The sequence below is a fragment of the Lycium barbarum genome, chromosome 12 (genome assembly GCF_019175385.1).
Source record: "Lycium barbarum isolate Lr01 chromosome 12, ASM1917538v2, whole genome shotgun sequence".
Classification (NCBI taxonomy): Eukaryota; Viridiplantae; Streptophyta; class Magnoliopsida; order Solanales; family Solanaceae; genus Lycium; species Lycium barbarum.
In genome coordinates, this window is record NC_083348.1 from 35,196,299 (window position 1) to 35,206,274 (window position 9,976).

Consider the following 9,976-nt stretch of genomic DNA (forward strand, 5'->3'; position numbering starts at 1 on the left):
GCTGGCACGGGCTCTACTATCTAGTTTAACTAATAAATGAAAGTAGATGGGTATTTTTGATCATTTTCGCTTTAATTTTTTCATGTAAATCTGCACTTGGGTCATACATGATGAAGTGCATATAAAAATTGGCTAAGACTTCAGTCATGTATGTCTAAAGTGCAGTTGAATTTTGTTTTGCCCAAAATAAAAAGTTCTTCGAATTTCAACAACCTAACACCAAATGTATTCCAAATAAGCTCAATTTTTAACACAGAAGTTATATATACCATAAAGAACAAACTTGAATCATCAATGTAACATATTTTGCAAAAATGGTGGTTTGCCATTGTTTTCAAGTCTCATTTGATTTAAACTCACTTTTTATATTTGAAGAAGCCTTCTTCATTTCTTCTAGAATAACCTAAAGATTTGAGACCCCAACAATGGTGGCCTTTAGATTTCTAAATTTTCACCCTTAATAATCACCACACATGCTTTTACCCTAATCCTGTCAAATATTTTTTTTTTTTCCAATTTTAGCAGTGGCAAGATACAAGATTTTCACCAAAGGAAGTGCAAAATATGAATAAGTAAATATGCAAAAATTATAGGATGAAAAACGGAATAGGCGGCAAAGGGTAAGACAACCTCAACCCGCTAAATTTAACCCGTCTTGTCATTGCCGAAAAAATGAGAAAGAAAGTAAATTCAATTAAATAGATATTGATAAAAAGGTCTTCACAATTTTTAAATTCTTTATTTGATTATATTTAATTTAATTTACCTTATTTGATTATATTTAATTTAATTTACCTTATTTTTTTGAATAGTTTTCTATCTCAATTTCAACTTTAATAACAATTCTTCATTTTCTTAAAGAGTATGTTCGAGTTAGCACATGAGAGGAGAGTTACTTAACCACAAAATGAGTAATAGAGATAAGACGAATAAAAGACAAAAAGGAAAAAAGGTGTGTCTGGTGGCCTGTCACACATTGAAGGCTTTGTTGGTCCGACTTTTTTGGTGGAGAACGCCGAAGTTAAAATAAGGGAGAACACTTTAGTGAGCAAGCACTGAAAGTCTGAAACAACGACCTTGAGAAAAATTTGAACTCCTTAATCATTGACATGAGCTTCTCAACTTTATTATAATCATGACATAAGCTTCTCAACTTTATTAAGGAAATTCATTATTACTACGTTATATAAGTGAGGATTGTTTACCCCGGATTCGGTAATCAATTGAATTTGTGTGTGAGTATAGAATATGTGCTTGAGTCCCAATGTTTATTACAAACCGTGGATGAGAATGCTTATTGATAAACGTGCAAGGAGCGCAAGTGACAGATGACTCCGCGTATGGCCAATTTGATTGAAAAAATATGATATAGATGACAAACTTACAATGGAAAATATCAATATTGAGATTGCTAGAACTGTATATATATATGTATTGTGTTACAAGTGTTCTTTTGAATAAAAGATCAACCAACCCCCAAAGTGAGGAGGGAATGCCCTATTTATAGTGATGAACCCATGGGTGAAGTAATAAAATAATAATAAAAGGACAGCCCCTGTATGGATGTGATGGGATCTGACTGACGGCGCCGTCTGACACACGCATAGTTGGTAGCCGACAGTGATGTGACACCACTGCTGCGCCCCAGTAACGGTCATAACGGACCAACGGACTCACGGGTACCGGACTTCCGGCGGTAACCCCCCGGAAAGAGATCCGAACCTTCGGTGGCTTAAAAACCGGGACCGATGATGCTTCCGCTCGGCTTTGATCCGAATGCTTATCCGGAAACCCGATGCTTATACACGAACTTTCCTTCCTTTTCCTCCTCCGAGCCACGGTTACCCCGGATTGGCCCTCATCCGGTTTTCACCGTATACAGATAGCCCCGCGCTTCCCGGACCAACGATCTATCGGAGTGATGGGAAGTGAATGAATCGTACATCCGGCCACCCGGTCGGCCAATTCTTATCACTTTATTTTGGCGGGAACGGCTCCGTTTCGTCTTCCTTTTTGCCGCCCACGTGTCCAATTCTGGTTTGTTCGTTCCTGTCAACCGCCTTTTACACGTCGTTTCGCATTAATGTCGCAACACGTGGCGATCCTCGATTGGCCGCCCTCGATAACCGTTCCTCCCTTACGCCTATAAAAAGCCCCTCCTTTCCTCATTTTTCACTTTTCTCGTTTGCTCTCCCTTTTCTTCTTCCTTCTGTGCGTCAACAACCATCCTTTCCGTTCACAACTTCGTTGCCAAACCTTCTCTTACCAATACAAAAAAAAGAAAGGAAAGGGAATTAGCTTTGTCACTACTCTCGTCAATTGCTTCTTTGCTTCTTCAAATCGTCACTTCCTTCGTTTCCTTCACGCCATTCCCTACTTTCCTCCTTTTCTTTCAATTATGTCTGAAACCACTTCTACAGACATTCCTTCAATCTCGTCCCCGAGGGCCGAGGCCGTATCCCCGGTCAAACAAAAGGGTAACCCCGAAACTGCGGCCTCGGATATTATACCGGCAAAATTTAACTTCAACAAAGACCTGGAGGTAGAAAAACCCTCCGTCGTTTCAGACCGGGGATACGACGTGAGGCGATATCCTTCCTCTATAATCGAGGACAGGCTCGACACAGTCCGGACAGACTGCGGGTGGGACACACGCCCGGTAAGGGTTTTCGTACCTGGGCCGGATGAATCCATAACCGACCACCGGGAGGGGTTTTTGTACGTGTACACTTACCCCTTCACCCTTAAGCTCGATCCCCCGGTTGATCCGGTCATACTGGATATGTGCCGGACTTATGGCGTAACTTTGGCTCAGATCGGCCCAACTGTTTGGAGGGTCGTTGCCTGCCTCCGGTTGCTGGCCATCAGGGCTGAGAAGGAATTCTCATTGGGCCACCTAATACGCTTGTATTCCCCGAGGATATTCCGGGGTGGTGTCATAAGATTAACCAAGCGCAGCCGGAACCCGCTCTTCTCGAAGATGGACGAAGACCGGGACAGGGGGTGGTTGGAACGCTACGTCCGAGTAAAATCCGAGGACATAATCCCGGACTCCCATCAACCCTTTCCGGAGAAATGGAACGACAAACGTAAGTTCGATCCTTTGAGTAATCGTCATCATATGTTTAGTTGCTTACGGTATTGTTTTCTCACCACCCTTTCGCTACTTTACAGCAAACAGATTTGTTCCCCCGGTTATTCGAGATCTGACTGAGTGGGTCACGGCGCTCCTCAACCAGCTTCCCTATGAGGACCGGACTTGGGCCCACTTATCACGCGGTCGATGGATCACTCAAAATCATGGTAATATTTGGCTTCCCTTTGATCTCGTTGCCTCCTTAGCCATTCGAGGCCGTCAATTTCCTTAACCTGCCTATGCTTTTGTCATTCAGGCTTGCCGAAGGGTTCGGTGGCATCTAGATCGGAGTCGGGGGCTGCTTCCCCTGCACCGGCGTCCGCGTTTGACATGGCGGGTTCCGCTCGCGTTCTCGCCGAAGCCGCCAAAAGGAAACGACCCCCCGAAAAGGGCCAACCGTCCAAACGAAAGAAAGCAAGGAGTGTAGCCCGGCCACCGAGGGAGGAGGTGGAGTCTGACATCATTGTTCGGAGGGTAGACCCGGCACCGTTAGCGGCCCCAGTACCCGAGGAGGCTGCCTCCGAACCACCCTTGCCTTCTATGAATGAAGGTATCTTAATTCCCGCTCTTCTTTCAAGCGCGGAAGAAATCCTTTCCCCGGCCCCTCTTCGGTCGGTTGACTTCGTCGACATTTCAGGTGAAACTTCTTCGGAAGATACTCCCCTGCAAAGGAGAAAAGGAGCCGGGGAAACGGCGGTTGCTGCAACCGATCAAGGGACCGTTCCAGTTCCGGAGACCGAAGCCCCTACTCAGGCTCGTCCACCGCCCGACCACGAACCGGTTTCTACTTCCGAGCCCCCGGCCCTCGCCAGGAATATTGAGTCTATACCGAGTTCGTCTACCCCTGCCCCGAGGGTTGCAAACTTCGACGATATGTTTTCAGCCACTCCTCCGGCTACCGGTGAAGCTGCGGGTTTTGGTCATCTTCCAATTCCTCGGGTCACGAGGTCGGCCAACCGACAGTCAGAATCTGGCTCTAGGGATAACCTGGTGACCATCTTCCCAGCCCCGAGCGTTGAGCCGAGAAGGACCAGATCGGTCGTAGTCACCGTCCCCGAGGATTGTGGCTTTCTATCCCGTCCGGTAGGAGTGGCAAGTTATTTGCGTCCTCTTGTTTCCGACTCGGATAAGCGCAAAATGACCGGGGTCACTTGGCAATGCCTCATGAACGAAGGCATGCACGCGGGCAACCGGGTAGAACTTACAGCCATCTTTGTATATCAATCAGATTTTGCGCTCATTTTGGTTTTGATTCCTTATGTTTGCTTTCCTTGCAGAGTGTAGTACTGGTGAACGAAGCCTTCATCCGTGCCCAACACGAGATGGATGATCTCCGAGGCCAACTAGACGCCCAGGGCTGAGAAATGGAGAAATACAAACACCTCCTCCGAGAGAAAGAGGAAGAGTTGAGCCAGGCTGCCATTCTCGCCAACCTTCGTCCCGAACTCGATGCGGCTAAGGACGAAAGTCGTCGTTTAAAAAATGAGTTGGCCGCCATGACTGATTATAACCGAAGCCTCGAGGCTGATAAGATTTGCCTCAGCCGAGACAAAGCTCAGTTTTCGTCAAGGCTGGACGAGTTGGAGACCACTGTCTCTCAACTCCGAGGGGAACTTGACTTGGTGAAAGCCGATGCGACTATCTTGGCCGAGAGGAATCGGCAACTGGAATCTGATACCGCCCTGTACGAAAAGCACATGAAAGTTTTCGAAGAGAAGGCCGAGGAGCGGTCTCGGATGAGTGAGGGTTTAAAAGCCGAGCTGGAGGAGGCGGTGAGTGCCAACGACGTTCTTAAGGCCGAGCTAGAAGCTGCTGTCCACATGAGGACTATCGCTGTGGCAGGCCGAGCTGAGCTAGAGGCTAAGTTGGCTAAGGTTGAGGCCGACTTGGAAGAAGCCTGGAAAGGCGTTGAGACGGCCGAGGCCCATACTGCCATTGTTGCCGAGTATGAGAAGTGGAAGTCTCGGCGGCTCACCCTTGAAGAAGCCGATCGCGGATTATCCGATCTTCCGGCCCTGATTACCCAGGCCAAGGAGATGGAGGAGGAGGCCAACCGTGCCCTTGGGTCCGACTCGGATGACTCCGAACGAACCGAGTCCGATTATTCTGACTCTAGCCGTGCTGAGTAGCCTAAGATCTTTTTTATTTTTGATGTAAATGTACTCTTTATAAAAGTATCCTTTGCGTATACGAAAGTTACACTTCTCTTGTGTCTTCGTTTGATTGCTTGTTTTTATTCTGCCTTGAACTATTGGTCCGAATTTCGGACAAGATGATCCGTGGTCGTTGATTAATTCTGCCCGTGGGACTTACCTTTAAGGCCGATTTGATATGACCTCACTTCGCCCAGTTTTTTGGGCGTACAACTTGAGCACTGCCAAAATATTGGTTATTGTAATGACTTTTGTATTACAAGTGTTCGTACATATAGGAGAATTTTCATTCCTTGTACCTTTGCCATAGCAAACACTAAATGGGACACGATTCATTATGATCGTTTGGTCCTTACATCAAAGTTGGGGGCCGGCGGCCGGCCTACGCTTTTGCCGTGGCAAATGTTGAATGGGACACGATTCATTATGATCGTTTGGTCCTTACATCGAAGTCGGTTGTACCTTTGCCATAGCAAACACTAAATGGGACACGATTCATTATGATCGTTTGGTCCTTACATCGAAGTCGGAGGCCGGTGGCCGGCCTATGCTTTTGCCGTGGCAAATGCTGAATTTCTTCCCTTGCTTCTCTTTATCGTGCCATGCCTCGATGTGGGTACTGTGGCCCCTTAACACTGATCCGAGCTTCGAGGTCGGGTGAGTGTTACCAAGCCCTCACTCGGAAGATGCAACCTCGGGTGTCCGAGTCCTGGCCCTTGGCCTTTATTGCGTAGCACGCTGTACTCGTTGCCTCATTAAAAACCTCGGCGGAAAACCCATTTTGGGACAAAACCGCGCTTAAGGAAAAGAGTGCAACACGTGCTTTCAGTCCTAAGTTTCTATTTTTGTGTTGTGTTCGATTTCCTGCAAAAAGACAATACGGTTAACAGAAGGTACATGAGAGGATCATACCTTAGCAGTAATATCTTTTCAGATGGGCTATGTTCCAGTTGTTGCGTAGGCATTGTCCATCCATGGATTCCAACTGGTACGATCCTTTGCCTGTTACACCGGTCACCTTGTACGGCCCTTCCCAGTTTGGTCCTAGCTTTCCCTCGTTTGGGTTTTTTGTATGCAAAGTGACTTTTCGAAGTACCAGGTCCCCAACCCGGAAATGCCGAAATTTGGCTCTCCGATTGTAGTACCTTTCCATCCTCTGCTTTTGAGCCGCAATTCGGACCAAAGTTCTTTCGCGCATCTCATCTGCCAGGTCGAGCCTTACAACCATGGCCTCCCCGTTTAACTCCTCGGTTGCATACTTGAAACAGAGAGTCGGCTCGCCAACCTCGACGGGGATAAGGGCTTCGGTCCCGTATACCAACGAGAAAGGGGTCTCGCCCGTGCTGGACTTCGCCGTGGTTCGGTAAGCCCATAGTACCTCGGGCAACACTTCTCTCCAACGGTGCTTCGATGCTTCCAGCCGCTTCCTTGGACTTTGGATTATTGTCTTGTTAGTGGATTCCGCCTGTCCGTTTGCACACGGGTGATATGGGGTCGACACAATCTTCTTGATCTTCAACCCCTCGAGGAAACTGTTGACCTTACTACCGATGAACTGAGGACCGTTATCACAAGTTATTTCGGCTGGAATGCCGAAACGGCAGACGATGTGGTCCCAAACGAAGTCGATAACCTCCTTTTCTCTGATTTTTTCAAAGGCCTGCGCTTCGACCCATTTAGAAAAGTAATCAGTCATAAATAAAATAAAGCGTGCCTTACCTGGTGCCCGGGGTAACGGACCCACGATGTCCATTCCCCATTTCATGAACGGCCATGGTGAGACCACTGAATGCAACGACTCCCCGGGCCGGTGAACCATCGGGGCATGCCTCTGACACCCGTCACATTTTCGGACGAAGTTTCTCGTGTCTTCATCCATCTGATTCCAGTAATACCCGGCCCTGATCAGCTTCCGGACCAGAGCTTCCGCACCAGAGTGATTGCCACAGGTCCCTTCATGTACTTCCCTCATCACATACTCCGTTTCCCCGGGGCCCAAACATTTAGCCAAGGGTCCGTGGAAAGAGCGTCGGTATAATTGACCGTCCACTAAGCAAAATCGGGCTGCCTTCGTTCGTAACGAACGCGACTCCTTCGGGTCGCTTGGAAGCTTATCATCACGCAAGTAGTCAATGTATTTGTTGCGCCAATCCCAAGTCAGACCTGTCGAGTATATTTCAGCGTGTCCGCTTTCTATGGCCGTTCTTGTCAGTTGCACCGTTTCTCCGGAGTTGATTTCGACCCCTTCGACCGCAGATCCCAAATTAGCCAATGCATCGGCCTCACAGTTCTGTTCTCTCGGTATATGCTCCAGGGTCCATTTTTTAAATCGGTGAAGTATCACTCTGGTTTTCTCGAGATACCTCTGCATCCGTTCATCCTTGACTTCAAACGTGCCATTCACCTGGTTTGCGACCAAAAGCGAGTCGCACTTTGCCTCGATAGTTTCTGCCCCCATACTCCGGGCCAATTCTAATCCTGCAATGATAGCCTCATACTCGGCTTCATTGTTAGTTAGCTTGATAGTTTTGATGGAATGTCGAATGACATCACCGGCCGGGGCCCTAAGGACAATGCCAAGCCCGGAACCTTTAAGGTTCGAAGCCCCGTCCGTATACAGAGACCAAATGCCCGTGGCCTTTCCCGAGGTCAGCAGGAACTCTTTTTCGACCTCGGGGACCATGGCTGGGGCGAAGTCTGCTATGAAATCGGCTAAGATTTGGGATTTGATGGCCGTTCGGGGTCTGTATTCGAGGTCATAGCCGCTGACCTCTACAGCCCACTTCGTTAGCCTACCCGACAACTCGGGTTTATGCATGATGTTTTTCAAAGGATAAGTAGTTACTACACATATGTGATGGCTTTGAAAGTAAGGCTTAAGCTTTCTGGAGGCGCTTACTAGTGCCAACGCCAACTTTTCCAGATGGGGGTAACGGGTCTCCGCATCCCCCAATGTTCTACTCACGTAATAGATAGGGAATTGCGTACCTGATTCTTCTCGGACCAAAACGCCGCTTACCGCAACTTTGGAGACCGCTAGGTACAGAAATAGTGTCTCACCTGCCTTCGGCGTGTGCAGTAGAGGGGGGTTAGACAAGTACTTCTTCAGATCCTGCAGAGCTTCTTGGCACTCCGGTGTCCAGATAAAATCATTCTTCTTTCTGAGCAAGGAGAAGAACCGGTGACTCCTGTCCGAGGATCTCGATATGAAGCGACTTAGTGCTGCGATTCTCCCGGTGAGTTTCTGAACCCCCTTTATGCTGTTCACTACCTCGATATCTTCGATGGCTTTGATCTTGTCCGGGTTGATTTCGATCCCTCGGTTTGACACCATGAAACCTAGGAATCTGCCAGATCTCACACCGAATGGACACTTCTCCGGGTTAAGCTTCATGTTGTATTTGCGAAGCACATTGAAGGTTTCCTGCAAATGCTTTAAATGGTCCTCTGTTTCCAGGGACTTAACAACCATATCATCAACGTAAACCTCCATTGTTTTCCCTATCTGTTCTTCGAACATTTCATTAACTAGGCGTTGGTAAGTTGCACCGGCATTTTTTAGTCCGAAAGGCATGACGTTATAACAGTAGGTCCCGTACCGGGTGATGAAGGATGTTTTCTCTTGATCCCCTGGGTACATCCGGATCTGGTTATACCCGGAGTAAGCGTCGAGAAAACTCAACATCTCATGCCCGGCCGTCGCATCGATCATTCTGTCGATATGAGGCAACGGAAACGAGTCCTTCGGGCATGCCTTGTTTAAATCTTTGAAGTCGACACACATTCGAAGTTTGTTACCTTTTTTGGGTACTACCACAACGTTGGCCAGCCAGTCCGGGTACTTTACCTCTCGGATGGATCCTATCTTCAAAAGTTTTGCTACCTCGTCCTTCACAAATGCGTGTTTAGCCTCCGCCATGGGTCTCCTTTTCTGTTTCACCGGAGTAAACTTCCCATCCAGGCTGAGCTTGTGAGTTGCTATTTCTGGTGATATACCTGTCATATCTATATGCGACCATGCAAAGCAATCGGCGTTAGCACGAAGAAATTCAATTAATCGACGCCTGAGCTCCGGGGTGAGCCCCGAGCCCAGGTATACCTTTCTGTCCGGGAGATATTCGAACAGGATGATCTGCTCCAATTCCTCCACAGTTGACTGAGTTGCATCCGAGTCATCTGGCATGACGAACGATCTGGGTACCTCGTAATCTTCCTCCTTATGTACCGGGTTCAACCCGGCGCACTTTGATTGCTATTTGGGAATCTCGCCTCCGGTTGCACTTTTCCATTCCGGCCCCTCGGGCCGAGGTGCCGCTTCTTCTACTGCAAACATTTCCCTTGCAGCGGGCTGCTCGCCCCGGACGGTTTTCACTCCTTCCGGCGTGGGGAATTTCAATAGCTGATGTAGTGTTGAGGGCACCGCCCTCATGCTATGTATCCAAGGTCTGCCCAATAATGCATTGTATTTCATGTCCCCCTCGATCACATAGAACATCGTTTGCTGAATGGTGCCACCCACATTTACAGGCAATGAGATTTCCCCCTTTGTGGTTTCGCTCGCCATATTGAACCCGCTTAGCACCCGAGCCACCGGTGCGATCTGGCCGAGCAGTCCTAGCTGTTCAACCACCCTCCATCGGATGATGTTGGCCGAGCTACCTGGGTCAATCGGAATACGTTTAACCTT